Source organism: Balaenoptera acutorostrata, chromosome 6 (assembly GCF_949987535.1).
Source record: "Balaenoptera acutorostrata chromosome 6, mBalAcu1.1, whole genome shotgun sequence".
Classification (NCBI taxonomy): Eukaryota; Metazoa; Chordata; class Mammalia; order Artiodactyla; family Balaenopteridae; genus Balaenoptera; species Balaenoptera acutorostrata.
This window is the reverse complement of record NC_080069.1, coordinates 106,503,575-106,531,438: the sequence shown is the minus strand read 5'-3', so window position 1 is coordinate 106,531,438 and position 27,864 is coordinate 106,503,575. Positions and strand designations below refer to the sequence as shown.

At 42.6% G+C, this 27,864-nt stretch overlaps 1 long non-coding RNA gene across 3 annotated transcripts; it reads right to left on the bottom strand.

The window, feature by feature from the left end:
- Positions 1 to 916: 916 nt before the first annotated feature.
- Positions 917 to 27,763, bottom strand: LOC130708449 (uncharacterized). Of its 3 annotated transcripts, XR_009008666.1 has the most exons (5): positions 27,602 to 27,763; positions 15,061 to 15,299; positions 5,487 to 5,962; positions 4,562 to 4,854; positions 917 to 2,977 (listed from the first exon to the last, which is right to left on the bottom strand). It is a non-coding gene; the product is annotated as an uncharacterized LOC130708449 (long non-coding RNA). The 3 variants fall into 3 exon arrangements; XR_009008665.1 differs by lacking the exon at positions 15,061 to 15,299; XR_009008667.1 differs by lacking the exon at positions 15,061 to 15,299 and having other exon boundaries at positions 4,562 to 4,673.
- Between the last annotated feature and the right edge of the window lie 101 nt (positions 27,764 to 27,864).

The window sequence follows — 27,864 nt, the reverse complement described above, 5'->3', positions numbered from 1 at the left end:
ATAAATAAATTTATTAAAAAAAAAAACAAACAAACAACTGTTTATAACTTCTCATCTCTATCTGCCAGAGAGGTCATTATGAAAACACAACTGATGCCTTTATTTCTTTTCTTTTGCTTTTTCTTCAGCTGGGCAGGAAGGGGACTGCGGCTATGAGACATTTGCTCCATGAGCTCTGTTCTGGGCCCTAGTATAAGCTCTGCTATGCCTCTAGATAGGAACAAGTGGCAAGAATAAGACTGAAATCTTTGTGAAAAACCCACCCAAGAGTGCGGAGGCAGAGGAGAGGAAGACGGAAAAACCAGCATCAACTTGACTTTCTTTTCTGAACTCTAATATTAGGTGGGAAGAGGAAAGGGTGTTTCTACACTTGTTTCCCATAAGGCCTTGTCCCAAGGAGTTAATATGGTAGAAACATCACTGGGCCGGATGTTGCGAGCCCTAGAAGTGTGTCTAAACCCTGCCAATAATTCATAGTATGTCCACTGCTCATAATTCTTCCTTTATGAGCATCAGTTTTCTCATCAATAAAGTTAATATTCAGTGCCCTATAATTTTGACAAGAAAAATAAAGAGGCAACAACTATTGTCTACTCCAAATTTCTTTTTTTTTTTTTTTTTTTAAAGTTTCTTGCATTGAACTGGATTCTGCAAAGATAAACACACATGCCCCAGCCCCACTAATTCATCCTTTACCCAATTCCCCACCTAAACATGGAGAATGAACAAAATAGCCACCTCTGACATTCAGAAGCTGGCTTGACACTCACAGGTAAACCATGTTATTCTTCTATTAGGCATAAACTATCTTACAAAACAATGACCTCAGACAAGTTCACTCTGAAATCATATGAGACAAAGCAAGCCCAGCTCGTAATTCTATCTGTCTACTCCAAATTTCATCTGGCTAAGTTCACTCTCCCATATATCTAAATTTCAAACATAAAGATGAGAAATAATTCACCCAGTTATAGAAATATGTGTTTTATTATGCATTCCACTACCCCCGACTCTGGTAATGTACCCGTTACTCTGGCACCTAAATTTGCACAATCTCCCAATCGTTTAGCCACACTGAATGATTTTCCACTTGACACTGTTTTCCTACGCACAGATGGAATCTTGAGTGACACCCCAAAACAAAACATCAAGTAGCAGCAGAAATCCAGATGTAGGTCAGTCCTCACTTTTGCCCAGGTTCCTTATTCAAGTAACCCAATGCAATCTTCACTTCCAAGAAGCAAAAGAGATGCTTATGGGAAATTTAGGATCTTAGTCACAAAGTACTCAGTCAGTGAATTCTGTATGGTGATTTTCCATTTCATAGTTTAAATCTCATCAATTTGTATCAAACAATTTTAGAGTAACATGAAGAATTACAGGACATCTTCTCGTTTTGCCAATATGGAAAACCAAGGCCAGGAGAGAAAAGAGATGCCCAGCCATACACAAGTCAGTGCCAGAGGAGGGACTAGACCCCCAAATATCTTGAGTTGTATACCCTGCAGTTTTTTCTCAACAGTATGCTTGTTCAGTGCCCCAGTGATGGGGAGCTTCAGTGTAATGGGGTGTGCGTAGAAGGGATGGCAGGGGGAGTTAAAAAGTTGTAAAACCAACCCAGCATGGCAGCATGCCCTCCATCATTTGGGACTAAGGGTGAAGAATAGAGAGGTATGACTTACTACTTAGCCGGGAGCTATTAGTATAATTCTTCTCAGCCAGAGGTGGGAGGAGATTTTGTTCCCCAGGGAACATTTGACAATGCCTGGAGACATTTTTGATTGTCGCAAGGTGGATGGTGCAGGGGGTTGGGTGCTACTGGCATCTGGTGGGTAGAGGTCAGGAATGCTGTAAACATCTTACACTACACAGGACAACACCCCTCAACAAAGAATTTTCCAGCACGGATGTCAATATATTCAAGGTTGAGAACCTTGTACTAGTAGGATTCCTCCTCTACCAAGACAGTTTCTAATGGGATCAATATCCTGGTAACCTATCTCTGCCAGAAATTGAGAAATACACAAGGGTTTTGGGTATAATTAATCTAGGCTTATTGTAATCATCTCTATAGAAGTCAAAGAAACTACTATTAGTAATGATAATCTATGATAGTATTGTTTTTAAAAATCTGCTCAATACCTTTTGTCCTCTTTTTTTCCTTCTTCTGGTAACGTATTTATGATGGTTAATTTTATGAGTCAAATTGTCTGGGCCACAGGATGTCCAGATATTTGGTCAAATACTACCCTGGGTGTTTCTGTGAGGGCGTTTTTGGATGAGATTAACATTTAGATCAGCTGAATGGGTAAAGCAAATTGCTCTCCCTATTCTGGGTGGGCCTCATCCAACCAGTTGGAGGCCTGAATAAAACAAATAAGCTGACTCTCCCCCAAGTAAGGGAATTTTTGATGCCTGACTTCCTTTGAACTGGGATATTTGTTTATTTTCTGTCTTCAGACTTGAACTGAAACATTGGCTATCCTTGGTTTTGACCCTGTTGACCTTTGGATTAGAACTATGCCATCAGCTCTCCTGATTCTCAGGGTTTCAGAATTGGGCTGGAATTATACTATCCACTCTCTTGGGTCTCCAGCTTGTTGACTCACTAAAGATCTTGGGACTTGCCAACTTCCATAATTGGCCATTTACTTATAATAAATCTCTCTATATATAGATGTATATCTCTTATTGTTTCTGTTTCTCTGGAGAACTCTGACTAATACACTATCCCTCTGTCCCATGTTAAATGGAAAGGGTTGTGACCAAGCCTAAACAATCTTAGTTATCCACTCCCTTATATCCAATGACTGGCCCAAGGTTAGACAGGAGATTAAATCAGAGTCAATTAGAATTCTTCCTTGAAGTGAATACACAAGAGATGATTGGGAGATTTCCTCTTTTTGCTGGCTTGGAATACTGGAACAATATGAAGTTGGTCTCCTGGTTTCATCTTCCTCATCATATTAAAAAAAGTCTGTGTAGAGAGGGAGAGAATGCAGCCATCAGAGATGACATACAGATGTACATTACATGTTCATGTTATAATGAGCATCAGTTTGGGTTCCCAAAGTTCTTCCTTTGGGACTGAAAGCTACTCTAGAATCCAGTTGCAAGAAACAATAAATCCTCTTTTCTGGCATACATCAATTTGAGTTGGGTCTTTATCATTTGTAGTGGAAAGGGTTCCAACTAATAAACTCACATTTATGGAGCACTTGAGAGTTAGCTAAGTGTTTTCACATTTGATCTTATTTGAGCCTCACTAAAGCCTATGCTATATACAGAGAGAGAAGGGATGGGGAACATTATCTCATTGGCATGTGTGGAAACTGAAACCCAAAGTGGCCAAGGTTGAATGACCGACCATCCTAACACCACCCTCAAGATGTTGAATGCTTTGGAACCTCTCTCCCTAGGAAAAAAAAAAGTACATTCTCAGAGTTCCAACAGCACAGTAAGAGGTAGTGTAATAAAAATAATAGAATAATAGCTAACACATACAAAGTGCTTACCATGTGCCAAGCTCTACTCAAAGTGCTTTGCATATATTAAATCGTAAATCCTCATAGCAAACTCATAACAATAGATACAATTATTTTTTTATACTTTGCAAATGAGAAAATCAAGGCATTTGACTGAACTACCAAAGTCCTCTAGATAATAAGAGACAGAACCGGATTCAAACCCAGCATCCTCAAGCTCAACCACTGCAGCCTACTGAGTTATAGAGAGGTTATGAAATTTGACCCCAGTCCTCCCCACACATGGCCAGTTAGGCATGGAACCAGGACCCAAATCCTGATCTAACCAACTTAAAGGACTTTATTCTAAAGAACCCAAGACTCGCTGTCATTGTAGATAGTGGCCTACAATGCCAGGATTTAAACCCAGATCTTCATATTCTCAGGCTAGTGCTAATGCCTTCTTATATACTCATTTAATACATATTTAATGCACACTTACTATATGTCAAACCCTTTAGAAATTGTTTTGGGATGAGGAATGGAAATAATGCACAGCGTGACTTATTGAATTACCAGTCTATTCTTATCCTTGATGAAGATGAGATTCATACTCAAACACAGCTTTGTGGATTTAGGACCTTGCAAAGGACAGCCATCTGCATTTTTATTAGAGGACAAGAAAGCTTCCTTCATCAACCTCAGAAGTCAAGTTTAAAATATGCTAGTTCACAGTTCATAGCAAAAATTGGACCCATCACACTCCAATCCTTTTTGTTGTAGGAGCACATGAGGTGGGGATGGTGAGACTTGTTTATTTTATGGGTTACTAGGAGTAAATGTGGGCCGAGGGGTTTGGGTCTGTCCCTTTTTCTATCCTGCCACTAAAACACACACACACACACACACACACACACACACACACACACCATCTTTGGGTTCAAAAATGATGGCTTTTATAGAGGTGAAAAATTTATGTATCATTATTTTTACAGAAAAAGACAATATTTAAGGATGAAATGAATTTCAAAATCTTTAGAAATATGACAGGAGAGAAATAAATATAAAATAAAGATTATTTCAAAGCTTTCACACACCTCAAAATTCTTTCTGGATCACCTTTACTTCTCAAGGCTTCTGAATTTTTCGATGTGGATTCTCAGCAGGAGTGTCTCCACCTCTGGGACCTTCACACTGTAATCTGTCACTCTGATATTAAGACGAAGCAGAAAGAACATCCCACATGACACACATGAAACCCAAGGGCCAGTCCTACAGGTGGGGGATTTCCCGAGGCTTAAGACGATCAACAGAAGCAGAACCTTGGCTCAGAAAGGAACATTTGTCAACTTTCAGGATAGAAGTTTGTTCGTTTGTTTCCCTGTAGTTACTGTGAAGAAGGTACAAATGGAAAGAGTTTGATAAAAGCAACACCTTGAGTTCCTTGAGCAAATTTCTTTCCCCGAAAACTACTCATTATTTTCCCATCCTCAAGTGAGATGAGGAAGTTGAGGCTCAGGAGATTAAATCATTTACCCAAGGTCAAAGAGCTGGTAATTGATACAGCTGGGAGGATGAATTTTCAGCCTCCTCAAGGCACGTCAAGTTCATTGCTTCTAAAGCTACGCATACCGTCTTCCTCCGAAGTGGCCACGCCTCATGTGCCCCCTGTTTTGTGGTTGGCAACCACACCTATCAGTCATGGTGGTTAAACACCTGGGATGGCTCATCTCCCCGTGTCAGTCAAGCACCAACCCCTCCCAGATCCCATTTCCATACTCGCCTTGGCACCCCCAAGAGCCCCATTCCTCCTAAGAGCCTACCTAGAATACTGCTAATACCTCCCATCTGGTCTCATCTTGTTCCCTCCTTCATGCAGTCGCAAGAGCAGATGAAATGTTAAATCTCCAGTGTCATTACCTGCTCAGAGGCCCTCCCCATCCTCACATCAGAGACTACAGGATAATTTGCAAGCTTCTTGGCCAAGCACATAAGACCCTATTCCTTCTGGCCCCACCTCACCTGCTCAGCTCCTCTTTCCCCACTCCTCTCTGCCTCGTTGGCCTCCAGGATCACAAATTGCTTGTGGTCTCCCCTCATGAATGATGGTGTTTCTCATCTCTGCCCAGGTTGTTCCTCTACCTGGACTGCTCTTCTCCAGGCTCTTCCTCCACGTGGTTGACTCCTTCTCATCCTTTAAGGCTCAGCTTAGCTATTTCTTTCCAATGTTGTGTGTGTGTTTCCGGAAAGTTCTCCTTGAAGCCCTACAAGCTCCATCTTGAGGATCCAATACTAGCCAGTACTCCTCATTACATTTACCTTATTGATTATTCTGATCTCTTTTTGCATCTGTCTTCTCAACCAGAATGTTAACTCCTTAGAGGCAGCAATGATCCAAATGCTTCTAACAGAATAAACCCATCATGAGATACTGAGAATTGCAGTTTGTCCACTGCTGAAATCTTTCCTGTGTTTGAAGCAGTGGCAAGTCATGTTCTCTGTGAATGGGAAAAAGAAAAGATAAAGCGACAAGGACACCTCAGCCTCTAGCACTTACTTTAAGTATATCTTTCCTAAAGTCATTTAAGGGAAAAAAAAAAAAAAGAATTGCCAAGAGAGATCTTTCTGGATTTTGCATTTTTCTGAATCTCTTTGCCTGTCATTCCTTAAGTAAGAGCTTTTGTAAATAAAATGTCAAATCCATTTTATAAGGTTCTCTGTTTTTTATTCTCTCTGGTTTTAACTTTCTATTGCCTAAGAAATAAAATGCAAAACTCCTTAGCAGGTCATTCAGGGATTGGCAGAGTGTGACTCAAAGCTTCCTTTCTAGTCCTATAATCTGCCATTCTTTCCCTAGGAATACCTCATATTGTCCCAGCCCTGTGCTTTTGCTTCCAGCCTCCTTATTCCCTGCTCTTATGCATATACAAATAACAGAGTTGTACAAATAACAAGACACCTTCCAGAAGCCAGGTAAACTCGGGGGAGGGAAGTCAGTCCACAGTCAGAACTCATCTGATGATAGTATCACTCTCGTCTTCCTGTAGGAATAGATAAATAATTCTCCTCCACATAGCATTGCCCAGATTTTAAACCTTAAGTCCTTTCTTATTATAATATCTATTATATGGCTCAGGCTAGGCTTATATAATGCTCTGTCCTCCTTTCCCCATAAATGTATAAGAAAAACACCACTCTTACACGGGGAAGGAGAACCGAGATTTACCCTGTCCTACTATGTGTGGATGCAGCAAGTACCTTGTGTCATTTAATATTCCTAGCAATCTTTGGAAGTAGTTATTAGTCCTCTTAAAATAGAGGAAAGTCAGGCTCAGGGGAATTAAGTAGCTAAATTTTTTCAAGTTAAATTACAGTTAGGATTTAGATATGATTACTCGAATCCAAAAACCTGTTCTCCTCCTAACAGTGTGTCAAAGAGGTTGTAGATGAAAAATAATTGTGGCTGTATGAAATTTCACTGTCACTATTATAACAGGGTGCTCTTTACACAGTAGGATCCTAGGAGAAGAGCATAAAAGTTAGAAAGAGATTCAGGGACCTCCATCCTGCATCAGAATGAAGGGATGAGCAAAAGCAATGGAAAATGAAGAAGGAAAAAACTGAGTCCGGAGATGGGACGTGTCGAGTCATGGCGTTCTCTTCCCAAGGAAGGGGGTGATGACACGTGGGGCAGTGACACATGGAGAGAGGCAAGCCTGCAGGAACAGGGTGCGGTTGCACAGCAAGGGGTTTGGCAGGGTGGTCTGAGGAGCAGCAGACTTTGTAGTAAATGGCTATGTTTCCAAGTATCTGAGCCATGGGATCATCTGTCCCAGAAGATGTTCTTGGAAGCAGGGACTGCAGAAAGAGGCAAAATAAGGAAAAGCTAGAATAAATCATGGGCTCCTTGTGTACCGGCTTGCAGGAATGCTTTGACTTTGGAGCCACTTTTCACATTGGCATCAGAATTTTCCACCGAAGTCCCATCCCAAGCTGCAATTTCTTACTCAAGAGTTATTGGGAATCAGGCTGGAAATGGGTTACAAAATAGGAAGACTGTGTTTTGCCACATTACCTTGGAGGCCAACTCTGCTTAGTCTCTCCTTACTGGAAGAGTCTATGTCAGTTATTTACCCAGTGTCTCTCAGCCTCAAGGCTCCCCATCCTCCTCTACACTCTGTGTTGCTGGAGCTGGGAACTGCTCCTGCAAACTACATTTCCCAGACTCCTTGATGGCTCACTTCCCATGAGGGTTCCTCAGCAGGAGGACTTGATAGGAGACTACAAGGTGGCAGGATGAAAGAAGACTCTTCCTGTTTCCAGATCCAGCCAGACACCTTCCAGAAGCAAGACAGCTGAGGTTCTAGCCTCAGCCTACTCCAGCACTCCCGGTACCCACCATGAGATGCTTCATTAGAGGTACCAGCGCTGAATGGCCCATCTAGGTCTGAGCTCAAGCACTGAGTTCACACTCCCAGAGTCCTGGCACTGGCCACAGTGTACCCCACACTGAAATCTGAGTACCAGCCCATGGGGCACCTCCCCAGATGTCTAAGCATTGACTGCAGGGTGTCCCCTCCCCAGAGGTTGAAGCACAGTTTTTTTGTTTGTTTTAATTTTTTTTTAATTTTTGTTTATTTGTTTATTTATTTATGGCTTGTGTTGGGTCTCTGTTTCTGTGCGAGGGCTTTCTCTAGTTGCGGCGAGCGGGGGCCACTCTTCATCGCGGTGCGCGGGCCTCTCACTGTCGCGGCCTCTCTTGTTGCGGAGCACAGGCTCCAGACGCGCAGGCTCAGTAATTGTGGCTCACGGGCCTAGTTGCTCCGCGGCATGTAGGATCTTCCCAGACCAGGGCTCGAACCCGTGTCCCCTGCATTAGCAGGCAGATTCTCAACCACTGCGCCACCAGGGAAGCCCAATGAAGCACAGTTTTAAGACACTCCCCCCACCCACCCACCCACCCACCCCCACCTCAGAAGTATGAGAATCAGCCATGCAGGCTTCCATCTCCTCCTTCCTAAGTTCTTCTAATACTATCTTTCCATTTTTGTTCTCCCTGCCCGAGGGGTAGTAGTGACTTCCTGCAGTTACAAATGTCTGGATTATCTCATGTCCTCTGTTTGCTAGTTTGGTTTTCAAACACATGTGTAGTCAATTTCCTATATTAAATCCCTCTCTTTGAAATTCCTGATACGCTTTCCGTTTTCCTGACTGGAACCTGATGGATACAAAGGGCATCCATAGCTTTAAATGTAGTGTAGTCAAATCTCTTACAAGGACAATTCTATAAAAAACAAAATGTTGGGGCTTCCCTGGTGGCGCAGTAGTTGAGAATCTGCCTGCTAATGCAGGGGACACGGGTTCGAGCCCTGGTCTGGGAAGATCCCACATGCCACGGAGCAGCTGGGCCCGTGAGCCACAATTGCTGAGCCTGCGCGTCTGGAGCCTGTGCCCCGCGACGGGAGGGGCCGCGATAGAGAAAGGCCCGCGCACCGCGATGAAGAGCGGTCCCCGCACCGCGATGAAGAGTGGCCCCCGCTTGCCGCAACTGGAGAGGGCCCTCGCACGAACCGAAGACCCAACACAGCCAAAAATAAATAAATAAATAAATAAATAAATAAATAAATAAATAAATAAATAAAATCAAGTAAAAAAAAACAAAATGTTAACTGCTTGAAAAGGAAACTACTCTGTCAACTGGTCATCTCTGTCAATAAGAAGAATGTACTTGCCCTGTAGGTACAAGGGTTCTAATTCTTCATTCACCCTTGAACAAACTTGATCTGCATCCCAGCAGTAAACCAGATAAAGTATATCCTAGGCTCTCGGGACCCACCTTTGAATGAGCTCTGATCTCTACCCCCTGGAACCCCCTCAGGGGAGGAGAGGTCAGTTACAGTGCCATAGAAGAGGAATCCACTAGAGCAACCAGAGGCCAAGGAAGGACAAAGGAGGAAGCCTGTGAACTTTGCAGGGAAGGGCACTGCTTATCTGAGTCTCCAAAGATGTATCAACCTTGTTATTGCTGTTGCTTTTCCATTGCGAGAAGCAGAAACCCATTATGGATGAGAGTCTCAAAAAGCATATGTCAGGAGTGTAAGAGTAGACTCTGAGGTCAGGGGAGAAGGCTAAAGAAAGAGACTGGAATAGATGGAGACTGAAATCGGGACCTGGAACAGCTGCTGGAATGAGAGAATCCATATATTTCATGCATTCTCCTGGAGAGAGAGTCCAGTTGGCCTAGAGTAAGTCAATGCCCATTCTATGACTGTACCAAGTAGGTGAGATGAAGGACCCAGCAGGGCATTCCTGCCTGCAATAGGGGAGATATAATTCCCCAAAGGGAAATCAAGGTGCTCTGGGAAGAGGAAATAGAGGAAAACTAAACAAAAAAAGGGTGGGGGGAATAAGACAGAAAGAGGTCCATTACAAAGAAGAGTAGGAATTTTCTACTTGGACAAGACAAAGATGGTCACCCAGGCAGGAAGAGCAGCATGAATTAAGGTCTGATGGTGAGAAAGACACACTAAGGGAACCCCGGGGAATCCTGAGACAGTGAAGTGGGGGTAAGACTGACAGCATAAACAGACACCAGAGAATGAAAGTTCAGGTGCACGGCACTCAAGAGCCACCTTACAGTCTGCAGGATCCAGGAGGCAACATCAGATGGACATCAGCAGCCCATTCTACCACTTGATGCTGTTGAAAATGTGCATTTTTGCCCTTCTCTTGTGGAACGAAAGACCTACAGCATTGTAACCTTGACCAGAGAATTTTCAGTGGAACGGAGGGGACAGAGCCTGGTTGGAGTGAGCTAAGGAGAGAATGGGTGGTGAGGAGGTGGAAATGGAGGAAGAAGATGCTGTATGGTTTAGTACTAAATTATTGGCAGAAACGCGGGGCTGGGTAGGAGCTCAGGAAGGGTGAGTCCAGTGCGAGCACTAAGGAGAGGATGTCTCACTGAAGAGAACGTGAACGATACACACTTCGTCATGAGAAAAGGAGCTCCAGTGCCCTTTCCACGTATCAGACATGGAGGCAAGCCAGCCTCAATGCAGAGTAATTACTTTGTGAAAAGCTTTTAAAAATAAATCATAAGTCCCCATAAACTCCCTAGACTTCAGACCCTGCAGGACAATGATCCCGTTTTCTTTATTTCTGTATCCCAAATGTATCTGTATCCCAATATCAAGTAGGCCCGTGCAGCCTTTGGAATGAATCAATTATTTAGTGGAACGATCAACTTACAAAAGATTACTTATAATAAGTTGTTATTTTAACTTACCAAAACAACACATGCAATGCGGACATATGTATTTAAACAAATGTGGGATACTTTGATGACAGTTTTCCATCAAAACAGTCTTCTTCTACTTAATATGTGTTGGGCACCATCCCCTGTCAGTTCAGAGTGGCTTTAAAATCACACAATTAAAAAGCCAGAGGGGGCTCTTGAGATAAGATTACACTGCATAGCACTACATAGCTGAACCATTCAGTTAATGGCTCGGTAAGCTGTTGCTCAAGGAGGTGAAATGACTTTCCCAAGGTCATGCAGCAAGTTTATAGCAAGACCGGGTCCTCCAGCTGGGTGTCCGACTCCCACTGAGGGCCTCTGATATATGTCCCATCAAGGCTGGGAAAGGAAGGGCAACTGCTTGTAACCATCCAAGGGTCAACTCTGTGGAAGATTAGGAAGGCCCTTCTAAATGGTGTGTGGAAGAGGGCTCACTAAGGCAGAGGTATCTACTCTGAGCTTTCCAGAGGAGACTGAGGGGAGACAGAGCAGCTCTCTCATGAACAGAAGTCCAGCTTGTGGAGCTTTCAGTTGCCCAAATAGTTTTGGCTGTGGTTTTCCCCTAAATCCACTGCAGTGAGCTCTGAGGACGCTAAGACAGGGTAGTAAGTGACTCTGCAAAACCGTAACTGCTGAGACGGGAGGTGACGGCATATGGAGATCAGTCAGCAGCCCCACCAGCTGCCTAAGTGCCAGGGTGGAAAGAACCTGGCACCAGTGCACCCAGGATTTAATCCAATACCTTTTAATTTTTTCCCCAAAACAAATCATCACCAGCCAGTCATGAATGTCCCTCCATTTCCTTTCTTATCTAACTATCAGCACATCGAATCGCGTTGCCAGGAAACACTGCTCAGATCAGACGTGGGTGATCTCAGGAAAGGGGGCAGATCAACACTGAGGCTTAGCCAGGTAATAACACTGGCTTCCGTCAGCCGCTTCCCCAGACGATACCTGGAACCAGAGCCTCAGGTTCTCTTCCTCTTCTGAAGCTTGACTTCTGATTGTGGCCTCCTTTCTGGGAGGTCAGAAGGGAAGCTGTTAATTTGAAGATGGCCAATAAAATTCTCAGGGGATGCCAGCTGCGTGTCCTGCACAGTTGCTGTGGACAGGTGTTGAAAAGAGGAGAAAGTGTAGAGTGAGGACAGAACACTGCTTCTGTCTTCTCAACTTGACCAAGTCACTGCTCTCTCTGAGCTTCAATTCCCACACCCAGAGAGTGGAGTCAGCATTGACTCCTATTGAGGGCTTTCTGAGAATAAGAGGAGAAAATGTAAGCAAAATATCAGCACTTAACAGGCACTCAGCTAGTGCTTCCCTGTGATGTAATTTACAAGATGAAATTTATATTTGGTCTCCATCTTCACTTCTGGCACAGAGCTTCTAAAGCCTTTGGAATTTCCTAAGTGATGAGAGCATAAAGGTGTCCTTTGTTGCGTGACTGAGGTAATTATTGGAAAGCATCTAAGGTTGGAGGATGGTTGCCAGGAGGACCAACCATGGGATTAGAGTTTTAGAAGGCAGTTTCACCTCCCTGACCTCCAGGGAAGGGAGAGGAGCTGGAGATTGATCTCAATCGCCAATGGCCAATGATTCACTCAATCATGCCTACATAGTGAAGCCTCCATAAAAAACCTGAAAAGGGTGGCATCCAGTAAGCTTCCAGGTTGGTGGAGATTTGGGGAGAGTGGCATGCTTAGAGAAGGCATAGAAGTTCTGTGCCCCTTCCCCATGCTTTGCCTGATACATCTCTTCCGTCTGGCTGGTCCTGAGTTATATCTTTTTATAACAAACTGATAATCTAGTAAGTAAAATGTTTCTCTGAGTTCTGAGATCTGCTCTAGCAAATTAATCAGACCTGAGGAGGAGGTTGTGGGAACCTCTGATTTATAGCCAGTTAGTCAGAAGAACAGGTAACAACCTGGACTTGTGACTGGTTTCTGAAATGGGGCGGGGAGCCGTCTTACAGGACTGAACTCTTAGCCTGTGGAAGCTGATGCTATCTCTGGGTAGACAGTATCAGAACTGAGTTGAATTCTTGGACACCAGCAGGATCCAAAAATTGCTTGCTATTCTGTTGGAAGCCCCCAACACATACACGTTGGAATTGGGTCCAGCAACCCCAAATAGTTCCTCATTCTCGTCCTTGAGTGAATTAACCCAGAGGACAGCAGGGCGACTACCTAGGAAGCACCACACTGTTTTAGCAAAAGAATACACAGTTTATTCTGTGTTTTTAAAGCCACTGAACTGTTCACAAGTAAACTAGGTATGGCACGTGGCAATGTACAGGTTAGAGGTTTTGCCCACAAGAACATAGTCAAGGGAAAAATGACAAGTTAAGAGGCAATGAGACTTCAGCATCATACATCCTCTGTTTCTCAAAGTAGCAACTGCTAAGGGAACACACATGAGGGCCACCTAGCTCATCTTCCAGGGTCACAGAACTCTTCCTGGAGGAAATGATGTCTAAGTGAAGTTAGACACATGAAAGAAGGGAAAGGATGATGAGAGATGTTCAGGCATTCATTCATTCATTCGTTCATTCAACAAACAAGTCCTGAGTGCCTAATATATTCTGGGAACTCTTCTAAAAATTAAGGGTACATACAGTACTGAACATGACAGAAAAGGTCTTTGATCTTATAGAGTCAACCTTTCAGCTGGTCGATCAACAATAAATAATTAACAAAACATCAGGAAGTGATACATGACATGAAGACTGCTATGGAAAGGAGCTATTTCAGACTTGATCGACGTAGAAGACCACTCCAAGGAAGTTCCATTTCAATTGAAACCTGAGAGAGGAGAAGAGTCCAGCCTTGTGACCATGCGGACAACTAAAGTATAAACAGAGAGAAGCACTAGCACCAAGGTCTTAAATTCAGAGCAAGCCTGGCATGTTCTGGGCACATAAAGAAGGTGATCATGGCTGCCTTAGGGAGTAAAAAGAAGACAGGAAACATAAGAAAGAGGACAGGACCAGATCTTGTAGAACCATGTAGGGAACGGTAAGCTGTTTGAATTACATTCTAAGTGTGATGGGAAGCCATTGGAGGTTTTAAGAGGGGAGGGTTGTGATCTGATTTACATATGTAAAGATCACTCTAGTTCTTGTAAAAGCAATACAGTTGACCCTTGAACAATGTGGGGTTTGGGGCTCCAGCCCTACACGCAGTCAGACATGCACTTACTGCTCTGTCTGCCTCAAAAACAAAGGAAGTGATAAAGGACTCACCCAAGGGCAGAAAGCTAAAACAGTTTGGATAGAATCCGGACTAAAACCGTAAGTTCTTTCAATTCAAATATTGTGATCTAACCAATCCACACTTACTTAATTCAAAGATCTGTAAAATGAAAATTCAGCTACTGTATCATGGAAAAAAAATCTGTGTGTAAGTGGACCCGCACAGTTCAACCCCATGTTGTTCAAGGGTCAACTGTATACGCACAAGTTCCAGATGAGAGAGGACATGGTCTATAGAAGAAAAAAAGAAAAAAGGGAAAGAAAATCACCTAGTTCAGCTGAGGGACGGAGTAGCCAGGGATGATCCTGGAGAGGTTGTCTGGGACCCATGCTCCGGGGTCTTGGGGGCTGCGACAAAGATTCGGACTTTAACCCAGTGCAATGGATGCTATGGAAGGATTCACAGAGGGACGTCAGATTTCTGTTTCAGAAACACATCAGTGACAGTGATGGCTCCAGACACCGGAGTATGGCTAAAAGCCCTCCTCCCTCAGGCTCAGCATCTTGGTTGTGTAGGTAACACGTGTACTGTAGGAGAGCATGAGTGAGCAGAGGAGAAGCTCAGCCTGTAGAAAGAGGGGGAAGCTGAGTGCACACAGCAGCAGAAGAAAAGTCAGAAACCCCCCAGCAGGAACCCCATGGCAGCCCTGTGGCCCTCTCCAGGCTCCCCTAGGCCCTGGGGGCCCTGGGATCCCACACCCCCCTCTGTAGGGTTTCTCAGAGAAACCACCGGGCAGAGCTGGGAAGGAGAAGAGTGATGATTATCTCATCCAGGCCTATCATTTTACAGATGAAATTAGCCTCCACATTCCCATCAGCCATATGGCTCTGAGGTTATTTTCTCCAGGGCTCAGCCACAAAGACTGGCTAGACATTTTTTTTTAAGTCTGGAGATACTGGCTAAAATGACTGTCTCTATTCCCACCACGAATAATCTGCTTTTGTCCCTCCGTCTGTGAAAGGCTACAGGCTCTATATTTGATTTCCCATGACATGACTTTCCCCTGCAGCAAACCCAGATCCTGGAAGGCTGAGTCTCTGAAAGGCCTTACCCTTGTGCAGTGGGGGGCAGGCGGGTGCAGTCTGCCTGCACGAGGTCATACGTTTTTCCAAGAAGTTAGGCTGGGAAACAGGTCTGCAAGGCACAGTTTCCTTGGATGGATCTACTCCAATTCACTGTCGCTCATATTTTTTGGGGTGAAATTTATGGAGCATTGAGTTCGCATGTTGACACAGAGCCTAGAGATCAGTTTTGACACCTTTTTATATCAAATACTGTCTATGTAGTGATCTGCAAAACAATAATGAAGCACATTCTAAGTGCCAATCCCTCTGCTTGTCACTGAAGACACGATGATAAAGATACAGCCCTGCCTTAGGAAACCTGAGATTCAGCGATTTTTATTGAAACTGAGAAAACATGAAACAAACACTAAAATCCTAAAATACATGAGCCTCAACCTCAATCTTTCCTCAGATATCCATAAACTTTTTATAACTAATTGTATATCCAGGAGAACAAGTGTAGTTTCTTTTAATTTCAAAAGAAATGAAATTTTACTTGATACAAAGAAATTCTTGAGCAGTGAGTCCTTTACTCTTGGTTACTGCTACATTTATTAAATGCCCAGTGATTGTCTATTGTTGCAATATGTACGGCAGGCCTGGCAAAGGAAGGTTGCAATGGGGAATTAAGTTTACATATAGGAATAATGATCACGTCCCTGATTTCATTTTAACCATCACTATTAGCCCTGTTTTATTAACAAAGGAACTGAAATCCAGAGAGAGTCAGAAACCTAACCAAGCTCAATTAAGCAGTAATTTCCATCATCCTCAATACTGTCATCTCCATCATAATTAATATAATAGTCAATTATTGCATATTATTAGAGTATAGTAGTACTATACTATATTACAGTATAGTAGTAGTAGTCATTCATTTACTAATTGACCAAACATTCACCTAATACCCGTTATGTATAAAACATCGAATAAGACACAGTTCCTGCCATCAGGGAGCTCCCAGCTCCAAAAATTTAAAAATCCATTCATTAATTGCACAACACTGGGTTGTTTCACCTTTTGGTTATTATGAGTAATGTTATGCTATGAACATTTGCACACAGGTTTTTGTGTGGACTTGTTTTCATACAGTGGAATGTCACTGAGCTATGAAAAAGTACTGAAGTACTGATACATTCTACAATATGGAAAAACCTTGAAAATGTCATGGTAAGCTAAAGAAGCCAGACACAAAAGGGCATATATCATATGGTTCCATTTGTTTAAAACATCCACAATAGGCAAAATCTATAGAGTTAGAAAACAGATTACTGGATTGTCAAGGGCTAGAAGACGACTAATGGGAGTGACCGCTAGTGGGTACAGAATTCCTTTTGTGCTAATGTAAATGTTCTAGAACTGGATAGTAATAATGGTTTCACAACTTTGTGAATATATTTAAAACCACTGAATTGTGCACTTAAAAAGGAAGAATTTTATGGTATGTTACTTGTATCTCAATGAAACATGTAAATACACTTTACAAAATAAGTGTGCTATTGAGTTGAGCTCTTTACATGTTTTGGATACTAAGCACTTATCAAAGACATGGTTTGTAAATATTTTCTCTCATTTCACAGGTTGTCTCTTCACTCTGTTGATTGTTTTCTTTACTGAGCAGAAGAGTTTTAGTTTGATTCAATCTTACTTGTCTATTTTTGCTTTTGCTGACAATGTGCTTTTGGGGTCATAACCAAAAAATTCATTGCCCAGACCAACGTCAAGAAGGTTTTTCCCTGTTTTCTTCTAGTAGTCTTATAGCTTTAGGTCTTACATTTAAGGTTTTAATCCATTGTGAGTTGATTTTTGTATATGGTGTGAGATAAGGATTCAATTTCACTCTTCATCAGTATGGGTACCTAGTTTTCCCAATACCATTTATTGAAGAGATTATCCTTTCCTCATTGTGTGCTCTTGGCATTCTTGTCAAAGATCAGTTGACCATAGACGTATGGATTTTTTTCTGGGCTCTCTATGCTGTTGCATTGGTTAATATGTCTATTGTTATTCCAGTATCATACTGTTTCGACGACTATAGCTTTGTAGTGTATTTTGAAATTAGGCAGTGTGATGCCTCTGGCTTTGCTCTTCTTGCCCAAGATTGTTTTTACTATAAGATTGTTTTACTATTGTTTTTACTATTCTGGGTCTTTTGTAGTTCCATATTTTAGGACAGCTTTTTCTATTTCTGTAAAGATCATCACTGAGATTTTGATAGAGATTTTATTAAATCTGAAGTATGGACATTTTAACAATGTCCATACTTGTTAACAATGTCCATACTTGTCCATAATTCTTCCAATGCATGAATGTGGGATGGCTTTTAATTTATCTGTATCTTCTTTTGTTTCTTTCATTAATGTATTAGAGTTTTCAGTGTACAAATCTCTCCCCTCTTTGGTTAAGTTTGTTCCTAAACATTTTATTCTTGCTATTGCTATTGTAATTGGGAATGTTTTCATCATTTCCTTTTCAGAGCATCCATTGTTTGTGTACAGAGTTACCACTGATTTTTGTATGCTGATTTTGTATCCTGCATCTTTACTGAATGTGTTTATTAGTCCCAACAGTTTTTTGTTGAATGTTTAGGGTTTTCTACATAAATAGTTATGTCATCTCCAAACAGGGACACTTTTACTTCTTCCTTTCCAGTTTGGATGCCTTTTATCTCTTTTATTTTCTAATTGCTCTTTCAGTCCAATGGTGAATAGAGGCTAGCCAGAAATTATTAAATCTATTTTTATAGGTAAAGAAAATGAGACGTTCAGATGTTTAGTAAGCTCAAACATTTAGTGTAGGTTGAGACTAGAATTTACACTAGTCTCTGTCTCAAACTCCAGGGCTCATCAAACTTAATCCACTTTCCACTTCAATCCCATTAATAGATGAGACTGCAACCCAAGCTCCAACCTGGACTGGCTCCCCAGTCTACCCACTGAGAGGATCCATTCCTGCTCTCTTCCTCCTCAGGAACATTGGGCAGTCCCCCTCTGTTGCCATGGCAAACCCCATGCGGCCCCACTAACAAAGTGCTGCTGTGCCCTCTGACTAAAGCCTGCACACAAGGTCTGATTACCACATGCAAACCCAGCTTGGAAAACCTCCCTCAAAACGCAGCTGGCGGTCTTCTTTTTAGCCTTCTAATTTAACATTTTTTTCTATTACCAAAATAAAAGGCAGAGGGCATATTTCCATATTCTGGTTCTCATTGAAATTCTCTTAGAGAATATGCTTCCCTCAGCTCTGTTCTCACTTCCCACAATCTGCTTTCCTGGCCATGTGGTACCAGCCCCTGTCATCCTCCCTAGCCCTTTTCTGTGGCTTAAGAAAGATATAAAGATGGCATACTTAGGGAGACAGGAAAGTGACAGGAGGTTGTGAGAAATGGTCAGTGCAGGATATAGTTTGCTGGTACAGCGGCCAGGGCCTGTTGATGGAGTGGATGTGGGTGAGGAAAGTGAGCAACCAGGCAGAAAGAGATGCCAAGTCCTGATAAAGGAAAGCTTGGGAGAAGAGCAAGTTTGGGGCTGGTAGGAATCAAGAGATTTGTTCCGTGCAGGTTAATTATGGCCTACTTATTAGACATCCAAGAAGAAACGTAGAATAGACACTCCAGGTCTATGCAGCTCAGAGTATCGTGTGAATTAAAGAACATCATCATGAAACACGTGCAACTTTGAAGGATTATAAACATTTTGGTATGCCAAAAATGTAAGGTGATATATGGAATCTAAGGAAAAAAAAAAAAAGTCAGGAAGAACCTAGTGGCAAGACGGGAATAAAGACACAGACCTACTAGAGAATGGACTTAAGGATATGGGGAGGGGGAGGGGTAAGATGTGACAGGGTGAGAGAGTGGCATGGACATATATACAGTACCAAATGTAAAATAGATAGCTAGTGGGAAGCAGCCGCATAGCACAGGGAGATCAGCTCGGTGCTCTGTGACCACCTAGAGGGGTGGGATAGGGAGGGTGGAAGGGAGGGAGACGCAAGAGGGAAGAGATATGGGAACATATGTATATGTATAACTGATTCACTTTGTTATAAAGCAGAAACTAACACACCATTGTAAAGCAATTATACTCCGATAAAGATGTTAAAAAAAAAATGTAAGGTGTATTATAGGAACCAGGGAGAGACAAGGCAGAGACCAGGTTACAAATAGTCCTCTGTGTTCAATGGAAATCTACTGAAGGTTACTTTTGAGTCAATTTGTAATTACATCTGCAATTCACAATTATATTTTCTTTGAAATGGTCTAAAACATCCCTTCTTTGTCTCCCTAGAGCAGCAGGGCTTCTCAGCCTTGGTACTATTGACATTTGGGGCTGGGCAGTGCTTTGCTAGAGGCACCTGTCCTGGGCACTGGGTGATGTTTAGCAGCATCCTGACCTCCGCCTGCTACGTGCTAGTAGCTTCACTTATCTCCTAAATCAGAACACACGAAACTGTCTCCAGACATGGCCACATGTCCCCTGAGGGTAAGACCACTCCCAGGTGAGAACCATGGACCTAGCAGGAACCAGTGTTATCTATTTGCTGTAGAAGTTCCTGGACCTATTTCCATAGACTGACCTGTACCTGTATTTACCAATAGTACATGTTCTTTTTATCTTTTTCACATACATTCTTTTATGTTATATGCATCGACTTTTAACTTGCTTATTTCACATGCCTTAGTATTTGGGATAAGCTAACTATGCTGGTACATAGGAAACTGCCAGGTTTTTTTTTTTAATATGACATAGTATTCTGTAGTGTATGTATTTATACATGTATATGTATATATATCACAGTATATCTGTATCTATGTTAGCTAACCTTGAACTTGTTTTGTATTTCAAACAAATTTGCAATAAATGTCCTGACATATATTTCCTTATGCACGTGTGTAAATTGTCTCTCAGGTAGACAAACGTGAAATTGTTGGGTCCCAGAGTATATGCATTTTTAATTTTAATAAAACTGCCTCAAATAGATTGTTTCTAAAAGTAGCGGCAAAAATTCCCTCCCTGTATCCAGGCTCCTTTGCAACATGAAGTCTGTGCCTCCTCCCCTTGTAAGGCAGTGTCCTTTTCTCCAGCTCTTGAGTTTGGGCAGGCTCTGTGACTCACTGATCAGTGGAATGCAGCACAGTACGCAGAGATGAGAACATGCGGCTGCCTTAGATCCAGTCTTGCCCTCAAGGTATTGGAGTCTTGACCCAAGGGATGGTCCAGAACATAGCAGAGGAAGCAGTAGACGTTCTAAGGTACACAGGGAAACTTATTATAGAGGGGAGAGGGTAGGAGGTGCTAGGGTTTGGGAGGTATCAAGGAAGTGAGTCAGGAGGGCAAGGGGGTTAAACTATTTCCCAGGGGAAGCCAGGTCTTGAAGGATGGGAGGGAGATCACTGACCAGGCATGTCGAGGGCACGTGCAGAATGGGAATCTTCAGCTTCAGCTTCTCCCAAGACAGAGCTGATTAATCCCAAAGGCTCTGGCCCTCTACCCTTTGGATAAATTACAGGGAAGGCTATCAGATACTGAACACCCACTCATGCGGTGAGATGAACAAGGGCAAGGTTATGAACTAACCCCCCTTGGAGGAGTCCAGCCCAGTGCCAGCCTATCAGCCCACGAAGGAAGGGGTCTATTAAAAGCACATGATATCTTTTCAGAATATAAACCATATCTCAGATAATTGGCTTAAGCAGGAATTAAAGGGACACATTTCTTTGGGATAAGGAATATGAGAGGCCTGTTGGTTTTGGCTGTGGGTCAAATCAGAGGCTAAGAGGCAAAGTCTTGTGAAGCTTTGGGAAAAATCTGGAAGCATCATCTTTCTTCCTCCCTCCTGCTGCACCAGGATGTCTCCTTTGACATTTGAAATACCCTGTCGTGCTATTCATCTTCTCACCAAAAAAACCTTTTTTTCTGAACTAATGCTCAGTTCTAATCACTGGAGTAGCCGGGAAACCCTTCTTTGTTTTCTTCGCCCTTACTCTCTCCTCCACCCTTCTCTTCTTTGCCCTCCTTTTTCTTTTCCCTTTAGGGCTGTTTCCAATAGACAATAATCATTTCCCTAAGAAGCACAGAGACTCTAGTTAATGGTTTAGTCATTTTGGAGATGAATAACAGCAAGGCTGCCTTGTCTTCCTGGTACAGACTTGTGTGTACATGGGGTAATATATTAGGACATTCATTGCCAAATTGTTTGAAATACAAAAAAGAAAAAAGAAAGAAAGAATAACAAACTAAAGATCCAATAACATAGATACAGATAAATAAACTGTGCTATAGCCTTACTACAGAATATTATGCTATAAAAAAAAATCCTGATAGCTTGCTATGTACCAGCATATACCTAGGTATCAATAAACACAAAGATGTATGAAATAAGCAAGTTAAAAATTGATGCATATCACATAATAGCATTTGTGAAAAAGAAAAACAGAACACATACTAACAAAATACTACATACGTGAAAAAGAAAAACACAACAGAACCAGAAAATGAACAGAACATGGTAAATATATGTATAGGTAAATGTATAGAAATAAGCTTTGTACAGAAATACAGCAGACGGAGCATGCTGGTTACTGCTAGGTCATTGGTTCTCAACTGGCGGCAACTTTTTTGCCCCCAGGGCACATTTGGCAATGTCTCAAGAACACTGGTGGTGTTGGGAGGAGGGATGGTGCTACTGGCATGTAGTGGATGGAGTCCAGGGTGCACAGGACAGTCACCCCCAGCAAGGAAATTATCCAGCTCAAAATGTCAGTAGTAACAAGGTTGAGAAGCCCTAGATAAACAAAGAGGGCCTAAGGATTACACAGATGTCAAAGACGTTTATCTTTAATGTTTAGACCTTTCGATTAAAATGCAATTGTACATTGCTTATGTAATTATAAATTAATTGAGAATTAACTTTCAGTAGATTTCCACTGACAATGGAGGACCCTTTGTTACCTGATCCCTGCCTCTCTCTCCCAGCTCCCTCTCATGCATCTGACATTTTTGGCATGCCAAAATGTTTATAGTCTTTTAAAGTTTCATGTGCTTCGTAATTGCCTTTTTTTCCCCCACATGATGATCCTGCAGCTCAGAAAGCCTCTCTCCTCCTCCTTTGCCTAGTGACATCCTAGTCGTTCTCCAGAACCCAGCTCAAGTACTATTTTCTCTGCTCTTCCCAGGTGAAGCTGCTCACCTCCTCTTCTCTGACATCTCTGCAGCACCTAGACATCTGGGATTATCATTAGACCTCAGCACCCTGACATGGGGAGGCTGGCTCTGTAAAGCCCTAACCCAGCCAGTCATGAGGGACATTCTTGCTTCCTACACACCCCATTGAAACACACAAAAGGACAGGTCACACATCACACAAACTGTATCATGTGACCCCTACAGAGAATGAGGCACACACCTCACGTTAGCAGGGGTCACACACTCAAACATCCACTGGGGTGTTAGATACTGTGAATGTGTGAGTGGGCATGGAGGGAGCTGGAAAACCGGAAAGAACAGCCCCAGCTAGAGGGGCAAATTTGGCTACCTCCTACTGATTATTTCCATGTAGGCCCCATGTTGCCAGATTTTCCAAGATAAGTTGGAAAATTTGGAATTTTATTGTACAATTTCTCAATGCTCAAAGTTTAATATCTAATTCAAAACTCCATGATTATTCTACAAGTGAAACAATAATGCATCAAAGGATTAGATTGTCGTAATGGCTACTGATTTTTCAACTCTGAATGATAACGATTCATAAATGAAGTTACTGAACTGAATAAAAAAAGAAATGGAAATTATAGTCTAGTACAGAGGACAGGCACCAAGACACATGAGAACCTAAGATAGCTCACCTATCACACAATCGTTAACATACAGACCCACCCGACAGAGAAACATCAACCCTTGCCAACACCAAAGTGACACCTTCTCCTGTGAGGTTGAGTAAGTGAAGGGGCTGGAAAGAAGAACAAATTCTTTCTCCCTGAAACTTCTCAGATGACAGAGGGTCTTATTCTGTGAACTGAGGTGGGTGGGGACAAGAGAATAAGAGAGAGGATATTTCTCCTACAATAGTGGTAATAAACTAGATTCCCCTTGAATATGATTCGATGATCCCGTGAACTGTTTGCAAACACCCAACTCTCAGGTTTGTCGAATGACTAGTAGACAGACATCACAGAGGACAATTCTTCCAGGCTCATGCAAGGAGTTCTCTTTGTTACCAGCTGCCTCATGAACTGCACTCCTTGGAGCAGAGTCACGATGGACAATGTCCAGATGATCTTTTCATCTCGTGGCCCTCAAAACCCAGCCAAGGCTGGGAGCCAAGTGAGAGCAGGAAAGGGGCCTGGGCCTCAATTTCTGATCTGCCACAACCTTGCCGAGTGTCTTTCGAGCCGACTCCATTCTCCTATGTCTCCAGTGGGATCCATGTTTTAGGATCTTGGACATTGGCCTCAGGCATTTGTCTCTGCATATCACATGGAAAGAGAGACTGGCTCCTGGTGGAGCCTATTCAGACAAGTAGGAAGGAAGGGACACATGATCAGACTTCCCCGACAAGGGGAGACTATAAGGTACAGCCCCTCCACATGCAACACACCGAAACATGCCCCTGTTGCCATGGAAACCCCATAATGCAGGGTGAGTAAATGCAGACTGAATAGATCCCATCCAAAATGCTTGCTGAAGCCGCTGCATTCAGCCCCTTTCATCACCAGAGCCGGAGTCCAGCTGGAGCCAGAATTAGTGATGGGTAAAGAGCTCAAAAGGCTGCTGGTCCCCTTCCAGGGAATCTCCGATTTATGTAAAGTCTCTTGGGTTTGGAAGACTTGAGTGGCCCAGCGGTCCCGTGAGAGTTGTGGTTCCCTTCTTTCTCTCATCCGGGGCCACAAACTAGCATCTCACTCTGTGCTGGGGGAGTGGTGAGGAAGCTAATCAAAGCAGCTTTTAAAAGGCTTTCAGAGTTTGCAAAGAAAGGATGTTTTGAGTAGAGACCAGAGCACAGTTTTGCACCCAGCCTGTTTCCCCTTCTTTCTTAAACACACACAGATTGAGTTAGACTCTACAGCAACGAGGTCGGAACAAGCAAAAACTTTTAACAAAGCTATTAAACATGATTTTCTTTCCACACAATGCAGCAGCAGCTATGGGTCATATGTAAATCCTGAATGCCCAAAGTTCTATTCTGAAGAGTTCACATTAATTAGAGTAAATAAAAATATGCCCCACCCCTCTTTTCTACAGATGCGTCCAATCAAGTTACATGAAGACTTTAATAGCTAGCCAGAGCCCACCTATATAGCTGAACTATATTTCTAGGCTCCTAGGGTAAAATAAATAAATATAGAAGTGGCAGAGGCCATTTAACAGGAAATATCTCGGAAGATTTTATGGACCACGTGGAATGATCCATCCCATGGGGACAGCTAATGTGTCAGATCAACTGGATTCAGAGAAAAGTGAGTTTGTAAAAACTTTACGTCTTCAAAGCTGTAATGGTTTCCCACATCCCCTCCTTTAAATATCACTATGCTCCTCACCCAGCTTTCACTGCTCTGGCCCATCCGGATGAGGACAAACAGGGGTAACATTATCAGAAAGTCAACAATCATTTCCTTTCTCCTGAGATGTCTTACAAATCTTAAATTTATATAACAGAGAAGAGAAAGGAAAAATTCTTTGCTTTTCCCATTTAGAGTCTTAGGGAAGAGGGTATTGTTAAATTCTGGAGGTGTATTTTCTTAATGAGGCTTTCCAACTCAATTAGCTGGGAATAAAATGAGGGGAAATTCATAATAAAGCCAATACGTAGATGTATGATTTCCCATAGGATTCTGCCTTGACAAGGGCTGTCAAGCCATTCTGGGATCATGTTGCTGGGATGCCAGAATGAGGCACAGAGGAACAGGGAGAAAATCCAGCTCGGGGCACTGGTGAAGTAGGCTAGGTTCATAAGCAGTATTTTCTGCTCTCCCTTCAAGGATAACGCTCAGCTCCTAAAGATGCTCCACCACTGTCTTTGCTGCTGGGAACAAAAAGCTCAGGGGACTCACCAAACCCACCTACACAGCTCCTCAGCTCCTCCTACCTGGCCTGAGTCTCTCTCCTGGTCCAGAGCCTGGCAAACGGGAGATGCCCAATAGATTCCAGCTTTCTTTTTCCTTTGCATAAATCGCTTATTCATATCTGGTTCAAAGTACTTTCACAGCCATTTTATTGAGAGACTTTCACCCTAATATTTTTGCCTAAGCTAGGCAGGGATTAGAATTCCCATTTTAAAAGTGGTGATATCAGTTTTTCAATGTCCCCTCAAAACTTCCAGGATAATGTTCATCTTGTTAGGATGACCTACGTATTAGCCACTTCCTGGTCTGGCCTCTGCCTCCCTCTCCAGCTTCTCTTTCCTTAACTCTATCCCCTGTGATGCACTAAAGTTATGCTGAACTACTTGTACTTCCTTGACCTATGGTATGGTTTCACACCATACCTTGACTCTTGCTTTTCCTGACCCCTGGAATGCCTCAGCCCCACCCTCTGGTCAGCAGAGGCATCCTGTCAACTTCTAGGCATGCTTCAAGGTTCAGACCAGGTTTCCTGCAGGGAAGCCTTCCCTGATGCTTTTTCCTCTCCCAGGCTGATCAAAAGTCTCTGGTATTTACCTGCATCATACCAACCACTTTGTAGAGTGTTTGCCTATTCCCATGTCAACTTTTCCCCACCCGACTATGAGTCTCTAAAAATCCAGGAATATCTTGTTGCAAACGATAGTAAACACGAATCAACGTGACCTTACTTTTTTCAAAATAGGAGAGGGAACGTATTGGCTCAGTAACTCAGTGTAGTACTTAGGGCACAGCTGGACTCTGCAGCTCAAGTGATATCCCCGGATTCTACCTCCCCTGGTATTCAAGCTCTACTTTCTTTCTTTTTTTTCTATACGGACTTTATTCTCAAGAAACATTTCCCTCCACACAGCAGCTCCTAGAATAGAATAAGCAAGTGTGAAAAGGGCACAAATAAGTCTGGAGGGAAAGCCAAGGGCTAGATCAAGCAGAGCGTAGTGGTCATGTTAAGGACTTTGGGTTTTATAAATGCATCAGAAAGCCTTGGGGGATTTAAACACGAGAAATAGATATACACTAAGACAGTCACTTTTGTTTCCACTGGAGAAAATGAATGGGAGAGGCAGAGCATGGGACACGGTCAGCAGCTATGAGGAAATATCTCAGGAGATTTTATGGACCACGAACTAAGATGCTGTGGCTCGGACTAAGATGCTGGCAATAAAGATGGAGAAGAGTGGACAGAGCCAGGATATACTTTGGAAATGAAAATTGGAAGATTTGATCATGGATTGGATGGAAAGGGAGAAAGCAAGGATGACTTCTTTACTTAGGACTTGAGCAACTGGTGATACCAGTGTCTGGATAAAGAGACACTGGTGGGACGGGAACAGCAAAGAGAGGAGGGGCAAGTTTGGAGGGCAGAGTCGACAGTTCCATTTGGATATGTTCATTGTTCGTGGGACATTTAGGTGGACTTCAGTTTGGTTTGTGCACAGATTGTCTGCCCATACCTGCCCCAGACCTGGGTCTAAAATATGGTATCTAGTAGCTGACCCGGGAAGAAAAAATGTAGAAAAATTTAGGGAATACAGACACTGTGATTGACAAATAGAGATCACCTTTTTAGTCTTGAAATTTTCACTGGAGAAATTTGCACTTACGGTAACCAGATAACCAGATCTGGGTTCTATTACCAGCTCTGTTACACTCTGGCTGTGTGATCTTGGTCAATTCACCATCCCTCTCTGAACCTTAGCTTCCTCAACTATAAATGGGGATAATTCTACATCCCTCAATTTCAGAGCTTTTTTGAAGATCTGCATGTTAAAAGCTATTGCATACAGTACGATTTCACGCAGATGTGGAATATAAAAACCAAACAACAAACGAAATGAACAAACCAAACCAAACAAGAACAAGCGTGTAGTTACAGAAAACAGAGTAGTGATTACCAGAGGGGAAGGGGCAGGGGGAGGGTGAAATGAGTAAAGGGGATCAACTGTATGGTGGTGGATGGAAACTAAATTTTGGGTGGTGAGCAACCTGCAGTGTATACACAAGTCAAAATAGTAATGTTGTACACATGAAACTTACATAATGTTATAAAGCAATGTTACCCCAATTAAAAAAAAAAAAAACTCATGGTAACAAAAATTTGTTTGACTTAGGTTATATCTACAATGAACTATATTAAAATGTTATTGACTAAAAAAAGGTATTGCAAACTGTAGAACAATAAATATCTATAAATCAGAATTATGATCATTTTAATATATACACAGACATCAAAACCAAAGGACTTTTTATATGAAAGTGAGCCGTGTAAGAAAAATTGGGTACATTCTTTCTTCAGGCCCTAAACCTTTGAAACAATACCAAGAACAACCTCAGGCTTCTGGAGTCAATGAAACACTTTGTTTACTTTGTGTTTTAAACTCTCCCATCACCCCCAGTTAGTTACTCACAGCTTGTCCCCTGTGGCTGATGCTGAAATGTATTTCGCCCCCTGTATGTCCCAGTTTCTCAGGCTAAATCCATTCCATTTGGCTGAAGGAAGAGGCCAGGCAAGATCCCACATGACTCCCCTCCCCCTGGCCGCCAGAGAGCTGTGAGATGAGCTCCAGGATTTTGCCAACAAAGGACTGCGGCTGAAACAACCACCTGTGAACTGAACTTTGCGGGTTTTATGTCTTTCTTTTTGAACAGAAAAGCCTGGGAATGCCCAGGA